We start from the raw sequence: 26,410 nt of genomic DNA on the forward strand, positions 1-26,410 counted from the left end.
GCTACTGGAACTCTTAGCAGGCCAAGCCCACATAGAAGAAAGAAGGGAAACTTGTAGATTCTGTGCCCTGGTATTATGACCACACTCTTGAAAACACCCTTTAAGGGGCACCTGGGTGGCTCAGTTGGTTAAGTGTCCAATGTCAGCTTGGTTATGAACTCACAAGTTGCGGGTTTGAGCCCCACATTGGGCTCTGTGCTGACAGCTCAGAGCCTGGAGCCTGCTTCACATTCTATGACTCTTCTCTCTACTCCTCCTTCGCTTGTGCTCAGTCTCTCTCTTTCTCAAAAATAAATAAACACTAAAAAATAAAAAAAAAAATTGAGAAAAGAAAACACCTTTTAATCTCTTGTCCCTAGTCATACTCATGTGCAACATAACAAGGCTGATTAAACTCAACTCTGCCTACTCTCAACCCGATCTAACAGCTAAACATTGTCAGAGAAAATCCAGCAACTGTGATGATTTTCTCCCTTTAAAATTGTAACCACTGATCTCGAATGGGCACCCAGCACCAACTGTCAGTCCTACCAACTTCTCATACCTTCACTTTCCCACCAATTGAAGTGACACTGTTCCTCTTCCTAAAGAAGAGAAAATGCTAAGCAAGGTCATCAGCTGAGGTAATGTAGCGAATGTAGCGAAACAGTGTAGCGAATGAAAATCTGAGCTGTGGTTATACAGTGTAGCGAATGGAAATCTGAAATTTCGACCTGAGGATTGTTTCCATCTCTGGTGAATGATGTGGAAATTAACCCCTTCAAGCAGCTGGAGTTCCCCAGGGGAAATTAGGGACGACATTTCCCTGTGAACTATGCAGGAGGTGGCCTTTGTTTTGTTGCTGGAAACCCACCTTGCTGTAAAACGCAAGTGATATGTGTGCTCAAGGAAGTCAGTCATCTTTTATTTATCTGTTTCTGGGTATACTTTAGAGTCCTAAGTAATAATGAAGCTGAATTAAACAGGCTTGAATGCAATTTCCATTCCTTATTAAGGAAAAAACCCCAGCTATCTTTGGGCAAGAGACCATGAGTGGAGTCAGAAATTCTGTATGGTAAGCTTTCTGAGGCTTCTGAGGCTTTAAGAGAAATCGTCTGCTCTGCCTACACATTTCTATCTCCTTCTCCCTTCCACATTTGCGTATAGATGTCTAATGGTGGTTATCTGAGAAAGTGTTAGGCTGCAAAATAAAGCAAGGTATTTTTTAAACTGCTTTATTAGGGTATGACTGACATAACAAAAACTGTGGCTGTTTAATGTATCCAACTTGTTATCTTTGGAGATAAGTACTACCCACCTCCTGAAGCCATCCTCATTGTCAAGAGCAAGGTGTTCCAAAGGCAAATATCTCTGAGGGGAGGCAAGGTAGTGACTTACATTTCTTGACTGATTCTGTTCTAGAAAACATATTTAATGGAGGGTGGGAAGGAAATGGATGCCTGAGGTGGCGAAAAGGTGCTGAAAAAAAATTTGAGGATCTGATATACATCTAAGCTAGAGTCAGCCCTGGCCTAGAATAGCATGCTGAAGAACAGAACAAATTTTCATGAGTTAGAATCAAGTGTGGTTAAGTTTCTGCTCTAGGGAAACTAAGCTCAAATATTTACTGTTAATATGAGTTATGTGACCTTAGAAAAATGACTTAACTTCTCTGGGTCTGAGAATCCCCATAAAGTAAATGGGGGTACTTCTAGGTTTATTGTGAAGATAAAAGTATTGTTTAATAAATATTAATTGCCATTGTAGGCAATTGTTAGTTTAAACCCTCCTCACTGAAAGTTAGAATAAACCTGTTTTTTAGGAGTAGCGTAAGAGATGAGGGATAGGGCTGATTTATACTTAAGGCATTGACATTCCTTCCCTGTAGGCTTTGTTATTAAGGGCAGTGGTCCTTCAACTTTTGGAACAGAGAAGTTATATTTTATTTTCCAGAAGGTTTGAAGTTACAGGATGTAAATGTGAGGGAAGCATGGATAATGAAAAATCTCTGAGCAAGTTGGAGTGGGCGTGAAGTTCTGATGTTGTCTCTTAAAGTTATGTTGCCCCAAAGACATACTGGAAGGGATTAGTTTCTCTACCATTGGGAATTCATTCAAACTATGGAAAGGAGGCTAACCCTAAAAGAAAATAGGCCTAAGATTATTCCCATTGTAGAATAAACAAAAGCCCAGTGAACTGACTTGAATGAAAGTCCTACAGATGAACTCCAAGCTAACTGCTCTTTTGATGACTTTATGCTGCCTTTCCCACACATTTCAGATATTAATTGAGTGGCAAAAGTGCTAAAACACAAAGAATATTCTAGAAATCCATGTGGAACCTCTCAGAGGTAGATTTGACCTCTAATGTAGGGTGGGGGTGACCTTGTAAATAGTTTAGAAATACAATATTTATATTGCATCAAGATTTTCATAGACCCCACCTACTCTGAGGCCAATTTTATGCTCTAGAGACACACATTACTTCCTTCCAGCTTCTCAAACCGCCTTGAAGTGATGGGCATAATGACTCATGGTCATGTAACATTCCTTTTAGACACGTATCAGTGTATTTGATATTACATTACTGCCTGAACACCCACAGAACTTCAGGAGGTAAGATAGGATTAATATTTAAGAATTTAGTCCCACCCATTTCTATTTTATTCAAATATAACTTTTGAAATGATCATTGTTGGGAATTCATTTTTGCTTCACATAGGTACAAGGTAAAGACGTGTGAACAGGCTTGTCTTAGTCTTTGGAGTCAAGCTTTATTTTGAAAGTGTTTTATTTGGAAACCACACCTAAGTCATAGCAAGGAAATCATTTGACATGAGTCACATGACCCAGCTTGCAGGTGTGTACCTGGAAGAAGCTGGAATCATACAGCACAACATATAATGGGGAACCAGGGAGTACCCTATAAAATACCCATTGGCTATTCAAGATGGAAAAATGATTTGCTTGCAGCTGAAGTTGGTAATTTGGGTCAATAAAATGGTCAGATTCCCATATCTTGGCCATAAATCCCATGCCCTAAATCATGGCCAGTAGCCAGACTCTACCACCTGACTTCCCTAATTAGACTGTAAATAATATCAAGTACTTATAGTATCTACAGTGTATATTGGATTAAGTGGCATATCTTTTATGTCAACCACAGGACCTAAGAGTACTAGTACACAGTGAGAGTACATTATATACTCATTCATTGGTTTCATAGAATTTGCTAAAGTGCTGAAAATGTTTTAGTAACCTCCAAAATAATAATTTCTATAGTTTGCAGAATTATAGAGACATTAATTAGTCACTCATTTAATAAGTATTTAGAATTTGTAAACCAAGCACTAACTCTAAGCCTTGCTTAACTGAGTGATCTTTGATATTCAATCTTTCTGCCTCAGTTTCATCATGTGTAAAATTGAGAAAATAATACCTCCTTAGTTATTGTGATTATTGAATGAGTGGATACATATGATATGTTTAGTACATTGTCTCAAACATTATAAGCACTGATATTTATTATTTTGGTGTAGGAGACACAGTGATTATATTGCTGCATACCAAATTACCCTAAAATGTAGTGGCTTACAACAACACGTTTATTATCTCAAAGTTTCTGTGAGCAAGGGATCTGAGCAAGGCTTAGATGGGTATTCTCTTTCATAGGTTTCAGTCAGGGCATTCCCTGGGCTGTAGTCATCTGAAGGTTCAAATGTGGAAAAGTTCACTTCTATGCTAATGCACAGAGTTGTTGGCAGAATTTTGTTTCTCACAGTTGTTTGCCAGTGGCTGCCTTCAGTTCCTTGCCATATGGGTCTTCCCAACATGGCAACTTGCTTCATCAAAGTGTGTAATTTTAGAAGCCAATATGTTAGAATTGGTGAAGAAGACACAAGTCACACAGGTCACAAGTCTTTTACAATGTAATTATGGGAGTGCTATTCTATCACTTTTTCCATATTTATTGATTAGAAGTGAGTTATCAGGTCCAGCTCACACTTTAGGGGAGGCTGTTAGACCAAATTATGACTATTGGGGGTTAGTCACCATTGGAGGCCATGTTAGAAGTGGAGTACTATTATGGTGAATAATATAAACTTGAGGACTACATGTTTTTTGGGGGAAAGAAACATGGAAAATAATTCTAGAATAAAATAGCAATTAAAATTGTGATAAAGACTATGAATTAGAAATACAATGTTTGATGGCAAGTTACAATATTGGTACTTGATGTGAGTTGGCATATTTCAGATGAAGGCATCTCTGAGGAAATAATTTTCAGTTTTGTATTTGAAGGATGAATGGAGTAGGCCAGGGAGGGACCAGGGAGGTAGATGAGCCCTCTCAGGAAAGTGAACAGATGAATTGTAGGCTCTGAGGTAGGTGAGCTCCTGCGGCTGGCTTCTGGATGTGGCTTGGGTTTCTCATAGCTTGGTGGCTAGCTTTAAGATAGTGTTCTGAGAGAGAACTCAAGATTAAAAAGCAGAACCAGAAGGTGCACAGAGTGTCAGGCATCTCTTCCACTGTATTATTATATTGACCAAAGCAGTTATAGTCCAAGATCATAGTCAAGGGGAAGGGGAATAAACTCTACCTTCTGATTGGAGGTAGACCAGAGGAGCAGCATACTTGCGTAAGATCTGGCAGAATTGTTTGGGGATATCTTTGGAAAATAACAACCACAACTGGTGATTATAGCAAGACTAATTTAGACTGGAGTTAAAATTTGGATGAGTAAGAAAGGAAAGTATGCAGAAGCCTCTTTAAGAAACTTGGTAGGACAGGGAGATGAGACTTGCACGGGTAACTGCAAGAAGGTGGCGTGAAGGGAGGACTTAAAGTCATGTTTGCATGTTTCAGGGACTGATCCTATAGAGAAAAGCTTGAACACCATGATAGAAATAGGCTGCTAGATCAAACAGATTTCTAAAAGATGAGAGGGGAAGGAACTCAGAACACAATTTGGGGCATTGGGCTTTGGCAGGCGAACTTTGTCCATCATAACAGAAAGAAAAGAGGAAAAAGTCTGATTGGATGCAACTAGCTGTTGAAGGCTGACTTTTCCCTTAGTGTTGGAGATCCTATGTATTGGAGACTCAGCAAAACACACAGAACGCAGAAAAGAAGTGTGTGGGCACAGTGGGAGAAGTGTGGATGCTGCAGTGGGCTAAGGAAGCGAGGATGAGGGGATTAATCACAGATGCAGCTGAACCCTATTCAAGGAAGGATGTTTGATTTAATTTGTATGTTGCTACCTCAATATGTTGTTGTATTGCATCATTTATTCTCATTTTCCTGAATAGGAAATAGCACAAGGAATGCTTTATTCAGTTGCATGATCTCTGTTCTATTGGGCTTCCTTCTTAAGTTAAACCAAGCCGGACAAGACAGGAAAAATCCCTTTCAGAAGCAGATGGATCTCTGTGTTTGTTTCTTCATTATTTGTGCCTTTTCCCCTTGTGGAATATCTTACTGGCTTCCAGATCAACACTGTCCTCAGCTTTGACTGAAGGCTTACACAAGAAATGCATCTATGAAAAAATTCTGTACACCATTTACTGACCATTATGATGTCCATTATTTCTTCTATAAGGCCCAGTGGATTTCCTTGTTCTGAATTTTGCTGTTGGAAGTTTTTCACTTTTAAAGAAATAACTTGTTTAATTTGTTGGATACCTAAAATGCCAAAACATTGTTTCTTTGGATTGGATATCAGGATCTGAGAACTAAATTTAGTGCTGCACCACAGTGTATATAGATGGTCATGGCATAGAGTTTAAAAGCACAAATTCTGAAGTTATATTTCTCTAAGCCCTAGTTTTCTCATCTCTAAAATTAGATAGTGGGGTGCTTGAGTGGATCAGTCATTTGAGCGTCCAACTCTTGATTTTGGCTCAGGTCATATTTTCAGTGTTGTGTGATTGAGCCCCACATCAGGCTTTGCACTGAGCAGGGAGCCTGCTGAAGAGTATCTCTCTCTCTCTCTCTCTTTCTTTGTCTCTCTCTCTGTCTCTCTCCCCTCCTCCCCCAACTCACATGCACATTCTCTCTCCAAAAAATAAAATAAAATAAAATAAAATAAAATATAATGAGATAGATTAGAAGCCTAACTTGTAGGATATTTTGGGGATTAAATGAATTAACACCTGTGAAATACTTAGACTATAGCTTGGCAAATTATTGTTAGCTTTTTTAGTGTTAATTGTATCCTTCAGTTTACAGTGACTGATTTGCAAATATAGAACTTCCCAGTTTTCTGGACTTACATTTCCAGAGTAAACCAACATTTGTCTTATGTTGACATATTTCCTTTCCATTTCTTTCTTCTGATACATTTTCTAGGTTTTATTTTTTTTAGATCTTCCTATCCACTTTTGCAGAAGCTAGACTAGATGGTTTCCAGGGAATATTCTAGTTTTTCAATCTTATGCAATTTATGATTCTTCTCAATGGAGGTAGTAATAAAGGAGAATTATATATATTCAAGGCAGCATACAACCAATATGAATGGTTCCAAGGCAACATTGATGGACTCTTTATTTACTTTTGAAATGGAAAATGGATGTTAATTTAATACTTGTGATATCCTTGTTCTTATAAGTGTTCTCCCTACTTGATATGAATGGATAGGCTGAGCCAACAAAAGGTTTACTGGCTTATAACATCTCATAAAAGGCAGGGTAAAAAAGCTTCAAAATTCTTGGCATGTAGGGATATAGAATCTACAAATATAAATAAAACTTATTATTTACTATTAGCATGAGAAAAAATTCCAATGGGATATATATCATTTGAGGAACCCAGTAACATTGTCACTGAAAATATTGCATTGTGAAATAATCATTTGTGTATTTGCGTATTTAAACAATGCTGATGACTACTTTTTCTAGAATGTCATGGAGAGAACTGATACATTAAGTAGAGAATTGGAAGAGAGAAACTCACATGTCCTTTCAACTCTCAGTATTCATGCTTTTATGATCTTCAGAACACTGAGTTTGGAATTTTTCTACTCATAGTGTGATGGCCTCATTTGAGATTAGGTGGATCACTTTGACTTTATCCTGGGGCTGGATATCAGGGCTAGCCCCAAATATGGACAATCAAACATTTTCCTCTGTATTCTAAATTAATCCTTCTGAAGCCAACTGTAGCTGTTGCTTTAAAATTTAGCTCTAACTATGCATTCTTTCAGATTAAAGTATGATTTTTTTCTTCTATATGTAGCTAAATCATAAAGAGGGTTATTAAATCCTGGCTAAAAGTTGGGTAGGTTAGGTATATTTTTACATGAAATCAGAGTTGCTGTTTTTTTTTAATCTTGTATCTATTTTGTCGGAAAAGAGAGATATACCAGAGGGATTTTTTTAATCTCAAGTATCAGGAATTAACTGGCTGCCACCCAAGGCTTTGAATCAGACTGGGGTCTCCTTCCCAGATTTGATGCTTTATTTGTACTTTTCGTGATTATGTGGGTGTGTGTTCAAAGTCAAAGGAGTGAGTGAATAGGGGAAGGCAGTTATCTAGAGTCTAAGGCATGGGCTTTAGGACCAGCTCTTTATATCCCAAATCAGCTCTTGATATCCCAGAATGAAACTCACTTCTTTGGGAAGGGCCACAATACTGTAAAGTTACCAACACTCTACTGATAATTGTGTTGTGTTAACAACACAACACATTCTGATCCTGTATTTGAAATAGCCAGACACATCCTGATCTCATTGCACAGAAAGAAGATGCCAGACATAGGTATGCCCGATATCCTGGTAGACACAACATGAATACTTGAATAGTAATCATTGCCAAGGATTGCTTTGGTGTATAGCATTGATAAACAAAATGTGTCAGGGGCTTTCTCTTTTAGTCTTTGACAATGTCAAACTTTTTTTAATGTTTATTTATTTAGTTTGAAAAAAAGAGGGGGGGGCAGAAAGAGAGTGAGAAAGAGAGAGAATCACAAGCAGGCTCTATGCTGTCAGGAAATAAGCTGACATATGGCTCAATATTATGAACCAAGACATCATGACCTGAGCCGAAACCAAGAGTCAGATGCTTAGATAACTGACCACACGGGCGCCCCACAATGTCAAATTTACTAGGAAAGATGGGCAAAAATGTATGAATATCGGGTTGCTTCTGTCTAATATTCCTTTTACCAGGCCATTAGTGGGTTTTTTTTCATAATTATAAATAATCTTGTATTATCCCCTAGTTGTTTAAACTGTACACTGGAAGCATTTCAATGGTAGGGCCTAAGCTTCCTTAATTCCTTTTATATCTTAGTCCTCTTCTTCAACACTAGGTCCAAAGTAAAGTAATTAACCCTTGAAACCCTTAGTCTTTGATTGACTAAGAAATAGGATTTGGTTCCACCTGTTAAAAAATGGTTAAGGACAGTGATTTAGATGATACAAATAAACTGTTTAATACTTCATGAAGTGAACAGTCTTTTTTTGGAGAAGTACAAAACAGGATGGAAGGCAAGAAGATTTTGTAGAATAAAGAATAAGGGACAAAGAAGAGAAAAATAGAAAATACCTGATTGGCTGAGATAATACAAGTCAACCTTGTTTAGGATGAGAAGAAACAAAATAATAAATATCTCTAGAGCCCATAGTTGACTGGGCATTTGGGGATTGGTTGACTGGATAGTCTGCATTTCTATTACTGGGTAAGGAGAGCATTTACAGGGACACTAAAGTTATCTAAGTTTTGGCTGGCTGATGTGGACTTCCAGGCAGAAGTGGCTCATTTTGGGCCCAGAAAGTGATTTTAACATAATGGATGCATTAAAAATTGGACCTCTGCATTCTTTTTCTACAGATTTTTCCAGGTGCTGTAATAATTGAAACGTGTGGAATTGGACTGCACATTTTTCTCCCAGTGAAGGGTTACTGTGTCAAAATGAGGTAGAGGAGGAGAGGGGGCAAGAGGCAGAGAAAAGGCCCAAGATTGGAGAGGGGACTTACTTCCCAGGGCCTGGCACATTGCCTACCTGATATGTGGTGGCCTCTTGGTGGAGGTTTGTTGATGAATGAATGAATGTATGAAACCTAAATTAATCTGGGCAGACGAGTTGGGTTAGCTCCAAATATTTCCTCTCTTTTCTTGGGAAAGCTCAATTAAATCCAGCTGTTCTTAAGATTGCCAAGCGACTTTTGAGCAAGTTCCTTTCTATTTCTTCCATTTCTATTTATTTTCCCCTTGGGTGCTGAAGAAATAAATGCTTCACCAATTATTTATTCTTTATAAGTATTTGTCCTTTGTACTTGACATTTTCTTAATTGTTCACATTCTGCATATTTCCTTGTTTTTCCTAATGCTGTTGCTTTCCCAGTAACATCTTACGATGAAACTCTAGTGATGAAAATGCAAAGAGGTTTCCTATTTGAGCCTTCACATTTGCCCTTTCCACATGTCTCTCTACACATTTTCCCTAATACCAATTGCCTTAGCTAAGCTGACCACACCACTGACTATATAAATGTGACTTTGAAGTTTCAAATGACTCGAGGTCTTGGATCTTATGCAGAACCAAACTTGTCAAAAACAGGGATGTGTAATTCCTCTCTTTCTCAGAAATTCTACGAGAGTTTCAGAATATGTGTGTGTCAGTCAGATTCACTGATCTAACGTGCCACCTGACCAGCTGGGTGAGAATATATCTGTAAGTGAATTTATACAGCGCAGGCAGCAACAAGTCGAGCAGCCTTCTGGCACCACTAGGACGTGATTATAAGAACAAATCTGGAGGAACTCTGAATGGCCCTTCAGTAGCCCCTTCAGTCTGCATAACTTAAAAATGAAATCCAAGTTGGGGAGAGAGAGGGAGGCAAACCATGAGAAACTCTCGAATGCTGAGAACAAACTGAGGGCTGATGGGAGTGGGGGGAGGGGAAGAGGAGTGATGGGCATGGAGGAGGGCACTTGTTGGGATGAGCACTGGGTGTTATATGGAAACCAGCTTGACAATAAACTATAAAAGAAAAAAAAGTGGCATCCATTAGCATTAGATTCAATTTTAAAAAAGAAGAAAACCCTACTAGTTTATACTCCACAATGCTATTTTACTATAATAGCACCAATTCTTGGTGTGCCTGGGTGGCTCAGTCAGTTAAGACTCTGATTCTTGATATTGGAGCAGGTCTTGATCTTATGGTTCATGAGTTGAGTCCCACATTTGGCTGTACACTGACAGTATGGAACCTGCTTGCAATTCTATCTTTCCCTCTGTCTCTTCCCCTTCACCACTTACTCTCTCTCTCTCTCAAATTATCTAAAAAAAAAAATAATATCCTCCAATTCTTGTTCACATACTACTATTTAAAAAATACTAATGATTGTAAGATACATGCAATTTTATATTCTGCCCTTTTCTTTTTTTAATGTTTATTTTTGATAGAGAGAGAGAGACAGAGCATGAGTGGGGGGAGGGGCAGAGAGAGGTGGAAACCTCTAACTCAAAGCAGGCTCCAGGCTCTGAGCTGTTAGCACAGAACCCGACGTGGGACTCAAACTTAAGAACTGTGAGATCATGACCTGAGCTGTAGTTGGATACTTAAGTGACTGAGCCAACCAGGTGCCCCTCTGGTCTTCTCTTGACCTTTATACCATTAAATTTTCTGTGTTTTGTCATAGTCTGTTTTGTTTCTGCCCTCATTTATCATATCTTCACCTTGATTTTTTAAAGTTTATTTATTTTGAGAGAGAGAGAGAGAGAGAGAGTAAGGGCAAGCTGGAGAGGACCAGAAAGAGAGGGAGAGAGGGAAAATCCCAAGCAGGCTCTACACTGTAAATGCAGAGTCTGATGCAGGACTTAAACTCATCAACAGTGAGATCATGACCTGAGCTGAAGTCAGACACTTAACAACTGAGCCACCCAGGTGCCCCATTCACCTTCTTAAATATACAAGCTAATATTATAATTACTATCGCCTAACTTCTGAATTAGTTTGCAATATACTGGACAAAACCAACCACAGCCCAACCAGAGTCAGACTTCCTCTATCCATCCTGCTCATCCTTCCTCTCCCTCCCCATCCTTTTCTTCCCGTCCTGCATTTTTCTGTCTCCCTTCATTCTGGGGCACAGAATTGGATTTCATGAGCCACACTCTTAAGTTCATAAGAAAATATTGTAATTCATCCAAGCATGGCCCTTATTTTATGACCTTTGCTTACCTCATCCCCACACCTGGGTCCCATTCACAAAATATCCTTATATTCAGGTGGTCATTTTGGGAATTCCTTGACTAATCTGATACCTTGATGTTCCTCAAACAAGTCTCTCCTCCATTTTCTTGGAAGGAGAATATTTTCTCATATTTTCTGCATCCATTTGATTGTGCTGGTTTCAGTGATGAATACAGTAAAAGACTGGTTTTGAGATTTTAATGTGGTTGTTATCACCTGAATTGCTTGTAAAACAGTTTTTAACCCATATCCTCACAATGTCTCCTTTGGTAGGTCTTGAGTGGGGCCCAACAACCAGCATTTCTGGGTGATATTGGCAGTGATCAACTACTCTTTGAGAACTGCTTAATTAGAGAATTTATAAGTATTTTGTCAAAGCACAATTGACAATTTTAAGAAAACACAATTCTCTTGAGAGAGAATTGTAGATAATATAAGAGAAAGTGATTTGTCTAAGGCAAAAAGAGAGCAAAGATTTATTCAGTATATATTGTTCTAAATCTGGAAGTCGCCTCTGCTTTCAAGAACCATGTGGCCGTATTCTATCAATCCGGGGAGGAGGTATGTGCTTTCATTGTTTTTAGCAATGAAGTCAGGCTGCCCCTTTCATTTGAGTTATAAGTAAAACCCCATCATGACCCTATCAGAGATTCTAAAAAAATTACTTGCATAACATGAAGCATTTAGTATTTCTGTGTAAATGAAAGAACTGTGGAGAGCTAAATGATAGGATAAGAGTGTACAGCCAATGGCCTCATATCTAGATTTGTTTTAACTGTAGGCCAGTTAACTGTGGGCTCCACTCTAGCATTTAGTCCTTTCTAATGCTTGGTCTTTTCAGATTGAAGTAATAAAAAAATAAAGCTTTTTAGATGGGGAAAGCAACAAATCAGCTGATTTGGGCTAGCAGTGATAAACAGAGGGAGGGGTAATATCAAGGCTTCAGTATAACAGCGAGATGGAGTTTGGGGAAAGTTAAAGAGATCTTCACTTACCTCTCTTCTTGCTTTTTTAGTTCTTTCTTGCAATGGACATTTATTGCAGAGATGAAAAAGCGCACATAAGATTAGCCCAGGGCCAGGTGCATCGTAGATGTTTAATAAGTATTTGCTGTATAACTGAAACAATGAACAAAAAGAGGTAGATGTGAAGCTCTGGGAATGGAGAGTAGGGTGATGATATGGCTGCTGGGTGTCTTTGTCATCACCCAAGGGGATCTTAGGCAGTGACATCCTGCCTCAGACATCACTGCAGGGATGTTTTCCCACAACCCAGACACATGCAGTGATTAGATCTAAGTGTACACTGCGTATCTTCCCGAGAGCATGATGTAGTAAGCTGTTAACAATCATTAGCATCTCGGTGGGAATTCTTGTTTCCCACCAAATTGTGATGGCATCAGAGCATTTTATGAAGAACGGGAGGTCTGAGTGATTTAGGGGGAAAGAGGGTGGATTTGGGACCTGAGGCACTTCCTTGGCAGGCTGCTATCTGCAGACCTCCAGTATCCATCCTAGAGGAAGGATGGGGTGCTTGGAGAGGGTACCCTGGATGGGGCAGGAGCAATAGAACATGCCCACCTCTCAGGGCGGGCACTCTTAGGATTCTTCATGCAGAAGTCCTCAAATCACCTAGAGGGCTTTTGTTAAACCACAGAACGCAGGCCTTCATCCTCAGGAATTCTGATTCAGTAAAAGTGGGTGGAATCTTGAATTTGCTTTTCTAGTAAGTTCCCAGGTGATGGCAATGCTCCTGGTCTGCGGGCCACAATTTGAGACCCATTGCTTTAGTTATTTCTGAATGAAATGCAAACTTTTCGGTTAATATTTTATCTTTAGAAATGAGGGCAAAAAGATGAGAGTGACTGCAATATTGTATTTTAAAGAATGGTTTTAACTGACTCAGATTTACTAGAAATGTGTTAAAGACTTCCTGTTCTTTCCAGGAAGGCATACAACTAAATTTTTAAAATTAAGATTTGATCCAAATAACAAACTAAAAACTCAAGTTGTTTTATTTAAGAAAGAATATTAACATTTGTTATATATTAGGGTATATATATTAGGCTGTGTATTTTTGAGTTTCATTTTCTTTCAGGCTTAGTACGTAATAATTTTTTCACTCCATCGAATTTCATTAGAAAAGGAAAACCAGTCTCCTTAATTATAGCTAAAAATGAAGGCTAAAACATAATGTGGCCAGTTTGTGTGTGTGTGCGTGTGTGTGTGTGCATGGGTGCATATGTGTGCACACAAAATCACAGAGGCAAAGAGAACCTGTTGTAATATTTCAATAGCACAGATGTTTTAGATAAGTGTGAGTCAACGTAAATATTTAAAATTTCCTTCTTAGCTTGGGAAATCCAGCATACAATAACCAGAAGCTTTCTGTACTAGTAAGCATCTTATCTTTGACATCCCTTTTATGTTTTAACAACAGTTGCTTTAGTACATTGACTCTGATTGTAATCTAAGTAGAATCAGTCATATTTATTTTCCTTTTGATAAACAGCTATGAGGAGAGGATGCTTTACATGAGTTTCATGACAATGACAGTAACAGGAGTCATAATTCATAAGCTATCTAGCGATTCAGGATATAGTGTCAGGGAAAACTATTGTTTTTTCTGAGTACTGTAAATAAATCAAATGCTGCTATCAGCTCAATAATATTATAAAGGCACTTTGAAGTACTCACAGAATATTATCATTTCTATGTTACATATTGGGTCCAGGGACCCTGGACAATATAAGTGGTCCCTATATTTACTCAGGCTGCATTAATAGAAGAGCAATAATTAATTAAATCCAAGAAGAGGTGATCCAATGCTTTTAGCCAATTTCACGACCAAAACATGTCGACTAAAACATGTTGACTGCATGGGTGATCCATAGGCAGATGTAGGTAGGAAACAGACAAAGAAGCCAAACCATTTGAACAATGTTGTGAGCAAAAAGATCGGGTCATTCCAAGTTAATTGAACATTATTGTGGAGAAAAATCAATTCAGCATACTAGAAAGTCCTCTTAAGTCTCTATCTGGTGTGCTCTTCACAACATAAATATTTAGATATGTTAAGGGCTACAGCTTCTTTTAGGATATTTACTTTTATAAAAGGGAATTGTGGAATTACTTAATAGGGGCAGTTTTCCTGATAGTATACATTTAAATACAGAATACAGTCACTGAATGAGCTGTTCCTATTGTGGAAGAAGTGTAAGAGAGTTAATTAATTTACTATAAATTTAAAAGATAAAATAACACCCATCATAGTGATAAGAATAAGCAAAATTTCAGGTTTTAATTATGTATCTGTTTTATGTATTTTAGATTTATTTTCATAAATAAGCCAAAATCTAAGATAGAAAACCAACTTAATGCTAACCTATTGGATACAGAATAGGAATTTTTGAGAAGTTTAGTGAAGAGCAAAGATAGGGAGACTGTTGTGGGGGGAAGGGAGATATCAACCTGGCTTTAGAGGAACGATATTTTTTGGATCGGTGATAAGGAGGGAAGAACCTTTCTACAACTATCCCCCAGAGTAGGCACATACCTAAAAACCTCCTCTGTCTATCTGGCTTCTGTAGGATGGTGAGATTGGTGAGGTCCTTATTATTATTGTCATTGTTGCTGTCATTGTTATTCTTTTTATAGTTACTGTCCTTGTTAGTATTTGTCTAGCACACTCTCCTGCTGTCTTGAGCCACCAGAGTATGTAAGCCACCTTGATCACTTCTACTACGTCAGCCACCAGTCTGAGTGGAACGTGTGATACAAGGAAGGCCAGTGAGCATCCTGCCCCGTGGTCTCCGGGCGTGTGAAGCTAGGGCTGCTACCAGCCACACCTTCTGTCAATGGAGAAGGTCAACTCCCAGAAAGGGAGAAGGAAGTCAGCATAGGACGAAAAGTTGTGATGAGCATATAGTGAGAGAGGAATAGAGACAGAATCCAGGAGACAGTGTCCTTGGTGTGTTGTCCTGTTTTGGTCTTGAGCCCGCCCTGGAAAACATCAAAACCTTCCTTTTTGCTTAAGTTTTTTGTTTGAGTTGGATCTTTGTCACTGAAAAAAAACCAGGTCCTAACCCAGGTGTCCTTCATAACTCCTACCTCTCACTTGTCATTTCAACTGGCAAACTGGTACTGGCAAGTACATTTTAAAAGCTACTTTCTGAATATTACTTCTTTTCACAAAAACTTCTCTGCCACTGTTTCCTCCTGTATTGAGTCTATATTTCTTTGGCATAATTTTAAAGTGAAAAAAGATATTACTGATGAGCTTCCAGACTTTCAAAACACTGAATGCTCTAGGCATAACCTAATGGCCTAATCTGTTTGCAAGGCTGTGATGAGTTAGTCTCTGAGAATGACAGAATTTTTAATGTTGTCTAGTAGAAGGTGATTACCATCATTGATAAAATCTGAGCTGAATCTAAATTTAAATTTTGGACTCCTATGAACTCAACCTGTAGGACTTTCCTCCGGGAGGATGGGGGCTTTTAGAAAAACTGAAAGTTCTACTTCAAGCTGCTGTGGGCCAGAAAATGGACTAATCAGATAAATGCCAGAGTTTGCTGTCTTTAAAAGTACATTTCCCAGGTGATTCAGGCAACTGTTTTGGAGAGGTTTGCTATTCCCTGACTTCTTTAGGGCAATAATAGAGTACTAGAATACAGTTTCCAAATCTTTAGCTAGTTTTCAGGGACTTAGTTGGTTAGCATCATGGAAATGACTTCTTTAAAGCCCAGAGATAGACCAGTCCAGCATGTGTTGGACTCTTATGATTTATTGCTTAACTATCTGGGAAGTGGCAGAGTGCTTTCTGCTGAGCAGATTTTCCTTTTTCTTAACTTGAACCAATGAGTTTTTTTAATATATTCAAATTCATGTGTTTTTCATTAATTTGCAATTAACTCATGTCAAGATGTTATTTTATAAGAGCAATTTCATATTCCTCAACCCCTCTGAGTATTTTTTTTCATATGCTTGAAGATCCTTTTTGACCTTAGAAGACATTAGGCACAGTATCAAAGGCAGGGATGCAAAGGTGAAAACATGGATTTGGCTCCAAGAGGAGAGTAGGAGATCACAGAAAGCACTGAGTCAAGAGCCAGTAAAGTTTAACTGAAGAAGTAGTTAAGTAGAAATTAAAGCCTGGGTTCCAATTCAGGTAGCTGTGAGAGAATGAGCTTTACTCACCTTGATTTTCCCTTCTGTGTAATGGGAATAACAGGGAGTTGTTCCGAGTATAAAGGATATAAAATTATAAAAAGCTTTTGAAAGATGGGGCAGAGTTCAGTGACAGTAAAGACTACGATTTTTGTAGTCCATGAAACTTTTCTTCTGCAGTGGTGCTGACAGCCTTACCTGACCTGGGGATGAGGACTATTATACACTAGCACGGGCCATGTTTCCCACTTCCTAGCTCCTTCATCTTATGTTGCCATCAAGGCAAGTTTTGTGGTTCAGTTGGAAAAGCACAAGATTTGGGGTCCAAACTGCCTTTGTTTGAGACCTGGAACTGAAGGCAGGCAAGTCAGTGATCCTGTTCATTTGGTGCTTGTATCCCTCTTTGGAGGAACATGGGGGGCAGACAGAGGGTGTTAGAAGCATGTGAGGAATTTGCTAGGGAGGCATTACTCGTTACTTACCTGAGTCAGAAAAACAGGGATATTTGTCTTTTCAGTGTCATATACTCAATAAAATAGATGTAATGCACTCTAACAAATGCATTGATGATGTAATTTTGGCTAGATTTTGTTAGGGTCGTAATCATTTGTCCTACTTTAGTTTTAACCTTATTACTCTGTTGAAGAGAGAGCATCTCTTTTCTTATTGAACTAGGAAGAGCCTCATGATATCTTTTCACTTGGGACAGCCTTCCGAGTGGAGGCAGAACGTGGGTACAGCCAAGGGGGAGGCTGTGCCTGTGTTACGCCTCACTCTTTCTCACATGGGCTTCTATAGGGGCCTCTCATTTTCCTGTCCCTCCTCTCCTGGTTCTCAGCGAAACTACAGGCTGCTGCCAGACTTTTCCTTCTAAGTTACAATTTTGATTATGTAATTCCACAGAGCATAAATTTTGACGATTCCACACTGACTGTTAAATTAAACAGAAATGAATCAACCTGACATTCTGAATTCTCTAAAATATGAGTTAAGCTTTTGTAGACATTTGATAAGATGCTTTATTATTATTATTTTTTAATGTTCTGTCAAATTAGATTTCTTGCCCTTCCACATAGTCTGCTTCTTTTCTTTGGAAAGCGATTTTCCTCACGTTCTTCCTACTGAATTTTTGTGGATTATGTAAGTCTTATCTCAAAAAATCCACTGCCTCTATGAAGTCTGCCATGTTCTCCTGACAGCTTTTAGTGTAAATGGTGAAGACCAGTGCCCTGGGGTGATTTAGTGTGAGCCTTTCAGAGATAGGCCTGAGGCCAGTCATCTTTGTTTTTCATCACCTCAGCACTGATAGTAGGTCTACAATGAAAATTTCTTGAACTGAAAACTGAGTTTGAATGCTCTCTTCAACTTTTCTTTTTTAAAAAAAATTTTTTTTAAATGTTTTATTTATCTCTAGGAGAGAGAGAGAGAGAGACAGCGTGAGCAGGGGAGGGTCAGAGAGAGAGGGAGTCACAGACGGGAACAGGCTCCAGGCTCTGAGCTGGCAGTCAGCACAGAGCCCGACGACGCGGGGCTCGAACCCACGAACCGCGAGATCATGACCTAAGCGAAAGTCGGACGCTTAACCGACTAAGCCACCCAGGCGCCCCTCTCTTCAACTTTTCTTTACACACATTGTTATTGCTATTTCCTAGGATCCAGCTCAGTCCTCCTCCCCAAATTCTTCAGTAAACTCAGCCCATAGCTTCCCTCCTGGAAGTTGAAGTTTGACTTCAAACTCTCTCTCTTGCATTTTGTTCCTCTTGCCTATTTTCTCATATGTTTGCTCCTCAAACTGCATTTTAAATTCTTAAAAAAACCCAGGCTAGGTTGAATGCAAAGCACGTGGGAGTACCCTGTTAGAATCGGTGCTGAATCGCTAGTTGTTGACTGACTCATTCCCACAGTAGGAGAAATGTCCTAAAAGCAAGAGACTAATTTTGTTGTCTGATGTGGCTGGATCTCCCAGAAAGTACAGTTGCTGTAAAACGTTGGTAAAGAAGCACTAATGACCTGAAGACCAGAATCTCTCCTTGATGAATTTATGATAAATCATTATTGAGCAAACTCTATTTCTCATTTTCGGAAAGATTCAGAATTCAATTGGACTGCTTAATTTAAATGGATGTGAGTTAAAATTGTCTGGGCTAACTTGCCAGAGATCAGTAAGTGAAGCAATGGGAGGGTCTCAGCTTTATCAAGAGAGAAGAGTTGAACTAGTGGATTAATTCTTCCTTGGTGGATGGTGCCTAAAATTTGAGTAGCTGCCACCAGCTGAATGGTGATGGCTGGTAGCTATAATGGCAGCTGCATATCATTATCCCTGGGGATGTAACACTATGATACACATTCCTGGGTCCTACCCACCCTTGAAGTTTCCAACTCATATGGTTTGAATTGGGAACCAAACATGAGTTTTTGTGGAAAATTTCCCAGCTGATTTTGCTGCACATCTTCAGTTAGAAGCCATTGGTTTGGAGTCTTGGTGTGCAAGACTAGGTTTTGTTCAGGTAAGGATAACTAGAACCAAAGACAGAAAGCAAGAAGCCCTTGACTTTGCTATTTCTATATAATTATTTATGAAGAAATCACAGGCGTGTTGATGAGCTTCTTTTGCCTTCTTGTAATACTTAAGTTAGAGTCAGAGAGATGCACATTGCTAAATAAAGAACGTGGCATATACATTGCAAGTCATAGCTGATAAAAGAAAAATCTCAAACACTTAGAACTTTTAACTTAAATGAAAGTCTTTAGTGTTTTCAGTTATGGGGGATTTTTATGGCTTCAGGGTGCCTTTCCAACTATTCCTAACTTCTATTCAAAGGGAAGGTATGAATTTTCTTCTGGAAGTCTCCCAGTTGCTCTGCAATCCTTGTTTACCCTTCACTATTCTTGCCGTGTAAATCTATGGTCTGCTGCATGGTTACTGAGACCTTAGATTCATTTTCTCTCTCTCTCTCTCTCTCTCTCTCTCTCTTTCTCTCCTCTCCCTACTCCAGCCCTGAATTGCCTTCTAAAAAGAAAAGTGAAAGTTTTGGATCTATCCATGTTACTAATTCCCTCATTCACAGCCCCATTCCGTTTGTTTTACTGTCTTCTTTAACCAGGCTACACATTTTAAAATCTGAACGCTTAAGAATCATCAAACAAAGCTGTTTTTAAACAAGATTACATAGATTATATATGGCTGTTATTAGCATCAACTGTGCTTAAAAATTTCTCAGGAAACCACAAGCTTTAGTCTGGAGGGAGGTAGGCATGGAGTGTTCACCACATCTGTGCCATATGGCTGCTTCTCTGTGAACATTTATTGAGTAGGTCATGTGCCAGCCATTATGGGTGGATGTCATTCAGATATTTTACATGAGAAAATGGAGGATTAGGGACTTCATACTTTCTCAAGACCGTCATAACTGCTTGGTGAGCATTTCATCTCTCACTCATCTAAGTTCAGCATCCATTTGGCTCGCTCCTCCATGGCACTGTGGCTTAAAACGTAGACATTGTAAAGGAGCCAGATTCAGAGCATCTATCCATACTTCCTTCATTCTGTGTGAAGGGTGCTGCAGTGGCACATTGCTGCTGCTGCTATTCCAGTTAGTAAATAACACCAACTGATGTGTCATTTGGTGAACATACACATTGACTTCCACAGAAACAAACTGCCCCTGGAAAAATAGGCATGCTCCTGGAAACTGAACACGTTTATTTAGGAGATGAAATTCAGTTAATAAGTTAATCTGACTCCCCCCACCCCCACCCAATTCTGCATTCAACAAAGAGGTGAAGACTTCATTGGAAGACTTCTGACTTTAGGCAACATCTTGGGTAGATTCTGTGCATTTTTGGTCAAGGTACTTTTCCACTTCTGGTCAGCGCACTTTTCAGGCTCACACTGAATCCACACTTTACATGTTTTTGATCCATCTCTCAGACTGGAGGAGCCTCCTCTGGTGTCCTGGACCAGGAGGAGGGAGAGGGGAAGAGGCCCTATTTTAGATGCCTCCCAGTTGCTTATTGACGGATCTGTACTGGTCTTTGGTGCCTCTGTGGAACAGCGTCCATGTGCAGGCCTCCTCCTGGGTCACAAGTGTGTGGTGTCCATACTACCTCATTCTCTGATGCTGGAATCCCTTATTTTCCAGGCCCCATGCTCCCCACCATGAGCAGTCCAGCCATGTTCTCCTGCTGTCACAATCTGCCTTCAGGAAGCACTTGGTAAACAGCTTTCTTGGAAGCTTCCATGAAAGACAGCTGGAGCACAGCTAATATCTGCATGGGCCATTTGGCCCAGAGGAAATCAAGTATCTTTTTCCCTTCAACCATGTCCTCCTTCCACCATAATACCATTAATTTTCTCCTTGCTCAAATAGGCAAAGACGAAGCTTATCTGCAAACAGCATCCCTTCTGGTAGAGGAGCCCTCTTGGAGTTTTTCCTAACCACCTTCTTCCCCTTCAGAGAAGAAAAGCGTCTCCCACTTGGAAGAGAAAGAGTCTCTCTCACTTTGCATTCAAGGCCGATGTCTTGACCACCTCCTTTTCTGGTGTAACAGTCATTCCAGCCTGCAATTGGAACCGCATGGAGAACTTTAAAAAATGCCAATTGCCTTGGGTGGTACCATGGCCCAATTAAATAATCGTCCTTATGGGAGGCATCAGATTTGCAAGCTGCCAGGTGATTCTAAAGTGTAGCCAACGTTGAGAACCGCTGGGCATAGATGAGAAGCGGAGGGTGAGAGTGACTGCGGTAAGCCTGGTTTCACCACCTGTCAGGAAGGCTTGGCAGGTATCCTAGGTGTCTGTGGGTGTTGATGTTCTTTTCAAAACGTGGCTACGTTTATTAGGCTGTGGAGCCTAACAACGCATTCTGGAAAAAATTCCCCTCAACAACTTGTGCAGGATGAAATGATATCTATGAAATGACATAGAAAGCGAAATGGGAAAGGGCCCTGCTGCTTTCCTCAGCTGTGGCCCCTAAAAGGAGGTGACCATAAAATTAAATGGTGCCAAGTATTTGTGTCGTGAAGGAGTTATATGGATGGGTGCAGGCAGCTTGCTTTCTATCCCTTCAATTGCAGGACAAATAATAGCAGACATGGCCTGTGGTTATTTTCTTGCTGTCCCTCCCTTTCTGTTTGTTTAAGGAATGCACAGTGCTGAGGCTTTTTTGTTGTGGCTTAACTAGTCATGGTTTGCTTGTTGTGAGAGGCAGAATGAGTGGAGCTGAGGAGAGGGAAAAATCCCATCTGTGAAAACGAGAAACACAATCAACTCTAAATTTTGTGGGGGAAAGGAAGCATTTTGATACGGAGATAGCAAAAAACCTCGAGGCCTGGGATCAGGAAAACCTGTCTTGGCTGTGGAGAAACAGAAATTTTAAAGTGGAAAGAAAATGGATTCAGAGTTAGGAATCTTGTGGTCTGGTCTTGCTTGACCCTGTCGCTGTTGAAGAGACAGCGGTTAGTAACCTAACATGTGGAGTCTACACGAGCCAGCCTGGAGACTGATTTTGGCTTTGCCACTGAGAAATGAGAAGTCTCTGAACTTCTCCATGCCTCAGTTTCCTCATCTGTAAAATGGGGGTCACAGTCACCCCTGCATCAAATCGTGATGAGGATTAAATGAAGTAATATTACAAAATGTTCTGTGTAAGCAGTTGTTAAATAAAAAAAAAAGATAATTAAATTTGACTGACTCATTGGAACTTTCAATTTCCAAATCTCTCAAATGCAGAGCCAAATGTCTCTGAGCTCCCTTTTCCAGTACAATCCAATGATCTAACACAGGTTTGGTGCTTTTCACTTTCCTCTTTCTTTAAATGTGATTGCAATGGACTAAATGTTTGTGTCCCCTGAAAATTTATATGTTGAAATTCTAACCCCCCAAGGATGGTATTAGGAAGTGGGGGCTTCAGGAGGTAATTAGGTCATGAAGGTGGAGCCTCAAGAAAGGAATTAGTGTCCTGATTAAGAGACCCCAGAGAGTTCTTTGGTTCCCTTTCTTCTGTGTGAGGGCACAGAGAGAAGGCAGCAGTCTGCAGCCTGGAAGAGGACATCAGCAGAGGATCCCGGCCCCCCGATCTCAAACTTCCAGCCTCCAGAACTGAGAGAAATAAGTTCCTGTTGTTGATAAGCCTTCCAGTCCATGGTACTTTGTCACAGCAGTCAAGACTGACTAAGACAAGAGTTAACACTCAAAAATAGATTTGAAACTAAATAGGGCCATAAACCTCACCATGGGATTAATAATAATATACCAGAACTTTGATTTCTTTAAAAGGTATTACGATAATTATTAAACAACAATGATTTGCTTGCTCTTCAGGAAGATCAGTTTTTGAGTCAGAAACAGTTTATTATAATGGATATACCATGAAATTACAGAATTGGATGCTCATGAGGGGAACGGGAGTCCCCAGTGTGTCCTCCACAATCTAACCGTAAACTCCTGACATCTGGCCTCATGTCTTTGTTCTCACTGCTCTCACTGCCTGGAATGCCCTTTGTCTCCACAGCACTGAAGAGAGAGGACTTTCACTGACAGACTCGCATGTTTTGCCACAGCTTCCTTGATTGCTTGAGTTGGAAATGACAGTTACCGTTTCTGTGCTCCTTCCATTAACTTGTACTGACCTCTCTGGTGGGAACTGCGGAGCTACGTGGTACAGTTCACTGCCTCATAACACACAGTCTTTAAATGAAAGAATTTGGAAAGAATAGTTTGTGCTCTTTGAACTGACTTTTTACCTTAAATGCTAGGCAACACTTAGTGGCTTTTTTCTTGGTAATTAAGAAGCCTCTTTTCTACTGCTGGTGGTGTTTCTGCTTTATAACTTAGGTACTTCAAACAATTCAAAATTATTTGATTGTAGGTTCTGTAGTAAATAGTTTTTGCAAATAGTTCAACTAGTTTGAAGTACCTTATGTAACAGACCTAGCAAAGTGTAATATCCATGTAGTATATATATATATTACATGTATTTTAATAACATCAGGTAGAATATGAGTTTTGCATATTTTTTCTTTCATTTTCCTTAGAAATTAGAAAATAGATTTATGCTTGGGGCAGGAAGTTGTAGTAAATTTCCTATAGTTACAAAAAACCCTGTCTGCCTTAAAAATGTCAGCACATTGTAATTTTGTAATTTTTCAGTTTTGTAATTTGACTTCAATTTTTCTAGTATGCCAAAGTGATGTCAGTTGAATCATGCAAAAAGTTATTTTTTGTTTTATTAGTCATAGACACCAGGATTGAATGCGTTTTTTTGTTTTTAATCAATAGGGTTTTGCAAGAGAGTGTGAATGTAGACAGTACAGCATTTTTGGAGATTCTGAAAAAGCACAGACTTTTTTTTTTTTTTTTTTTTTTTTGCTGCTGCGGAGTTACTTATAGATCCATGGGGAAGCAGAGAGAAAGTTCTGTAACACTGACTCTCCAAATAGTTCCAATCTTACGTGTGAAGATTCAGTTTCTGGCTATGAAGAATCATTTATGTCCCTAAGAACAATAGTTATTTTTTCTCTGTAATTCATTGTTGCAGTGATGACTTTAGAACACTGGCTCAATAACTTGACAGACTCTTGGATTCTATTACGTTTTCCAGAATGCCTATGTTTAATATATTTTCCTTCATTTAACTTGCATTTTTAAAAGAAAAAGTGTCTAGACATATGACAAATATTTAAACACTATATAACAGGATACTTAAAATAATCTAAGTTTCTTTTCCTCCTGAGTCCTTTTTTACTCCCAGTCTTCCCAGTGTACTTTCTCTCATCCCGGTAAAAACTGCTCTTATTGATGCCTCAGGACTCAGTTTATATCACAGGGTTTTCTGGCTCTCTGAGTGGAAGTGCTCCCCCAAGGCACTGTCTCTCCATTAAAAAAATTTTTTTAATGTTTATTTTATTTTTGAGGGGAAGAGAGAAAGGGAGAGAGCACAGAACAGGGGAGGGTCAGAGAGGGAGGGTGGGACAGAATCTGAAACCTGCTCCAGGCACTGAGCTGTCAGCACAGAGGCTTGAACTCACAAACCGTGAGAGCATGACCAGAACCAAAACCAAGAGTCAGACACTTAACTGACTGAACCGCCCTGGTGCCCCATCTCGCTTTCTTTAGAACACATTGTTTTACTTTTTTATGCCACTTTTCACTACCTGACATTTTCTTGTTTATTTTCAATATTTGTTTATGATCTGCCTGATTCCCACTCCTCCTCTAGAACATGAATTTTGTGATAGCAAGTACTTTCTCTGCTCAGAGCTACCTGTTCTCTTAGAAGTTCAAAGGGATCATGGATGCCAGGGAAACTGTCTTTCCTAAAGAGAGACCATCCATTCCCATGATTTCTGCAGGTCAGAGGAAAACGATAAGCCTGGAAAAAATTGCAGAGAGTTATTTGAAGCCTCGTTCCTGACAAGAGGGTACAATGCACACAGGCTACTACTCCCTCAGTGATTTGCTTGGAGTAGACACTCAGTAAAATATCCACATGCTTCCTTAAAAGAGGACTAAAACGTTACTATTGGCCATCACAAAAATAAATGAATGAATGAATGAATGAATGAATGAATAAATAAGTAAAAAGAAATGTTCCTGAAAAAAAAAAAAAGTAAGTGCCAGTTAGGTGTTTGGTGAAAATTAAAATCCTTTTTGTATGCTTTATTAAGGTATAATTGCTATATATTTATAATCACCGGCACAAGGGTATGATTTGATCAATTTTAACGAAAGTCTATAGTCATGTAACAACTGCCAGGATGGTGATACACACCATTTCCATCACTCTGAAAACTCTCCCTGTCCCTTTGCCGTCAGTGCTCCGGGTAACCGTGCCTCTACTTTTCTTCACTGTGGCATTGCCTTGTGTAAACTTCATCTAGATGGAACTACATACAATATATCCTTTTCTGTCTGTTTTTTTTTTTCACTTAGCATGTATGTTTTTAAAATTCATCTGAAGTTGATACACGTATCAGTTTGTTCCTTTTTATTGTTACCTAAGATTAAACTTCTTGGATATACTACATTCTGGTAGGTATTTGGGTTGTTTCTAATATCAAGAATTTTGAATGGTTTACCACCTGCAAGCTAATGAGTTACTCTGCCACAGTTTCACGGATCCTTTATTTATAATAAATACATGAGATTCCTGGGCCACGGACAAAGGACAATTTGTTACTCGCTGCATCAGCACAGCCAGAATCTTACCATTTCAGCCTGTTTCCTGAGCCCCTATTCCCACAGGTTGACATGTAGAGGGCCAGGTATGATTACTTCATAAGAGAAAAATCCTGAGCTTAGGGAATGCAAATCTTTTATAAATGGGTAGTAAGCCTGTCCTTTGATTGAGAGTCAGACACTATCTTTATTGTACTATATAGCAAAATATATCCATCCTTTCCTTAGATGAGGAAACTATATCTTCCAAGGCTGTTTGTTTTGTATGTGTTTGTATGTTTTCTATATGTTTGTTCTATATATTCCAGAGATGGAAACAAAGGCAGTCACTGACTCTATTTGCAAGGTATGCAGAAACACAGGAGACTTGAGGGAGACTAACTTAGTTTTGTTTACAATGAATAAAACTGCTGTGAACATTAACATATACACTTAGTGTGGGCATATGTTTTTATTTATCTTGGTTAAACAGTTGGGACTGGAATTGCAATGAGTGGTTAGGATGTGTTTGACTTTATAAGAAAATGCCAAGCTTTTTTTCCAAAGTATCATTTTACACTGCTAACAGCAATGTTGGAGATTTCCAGTTGCTCCACACCCTCACCAACACTTGCTATTTTAAAATTTTAGTTATTCTAGAAGCTGGGTTGGGATTTTGTATTGTGAGTTTTAATGTATATTTTTCTGATGACTAATGATGTTGAATATTTTTCATATGCTTTTTTTCCATCTACATCTTTTGAGTGAAGTTATCTGTTCAATTATTTTGTTAAAATTGTGAATTGTTTGTCTTATTATTGAGTTTTGAGAATTCTTTATATACTCTAGGTGGATTTCTTTATTGGACACTGTTGGGAGATAATTTTGTTTATTTTATTTTATTTTTTT

The sequence above is a fragment of the Hyaena hyaena genome, unplaced genomic scaffold (assembly GCF_003009895.1).
Source record: "Hyaena hyaena isolate Hyena2069 unplaced genomic scaffold, ASM300989v1 scaffold_1337, whole genome shotgun sequence".
Classification (NCBI taxonomy): Eukaryota; Metazoa; Chordata; class Mammalia; order Carnivora; family Hyaenidae; genus Hyaena; species Hyaena hyaena.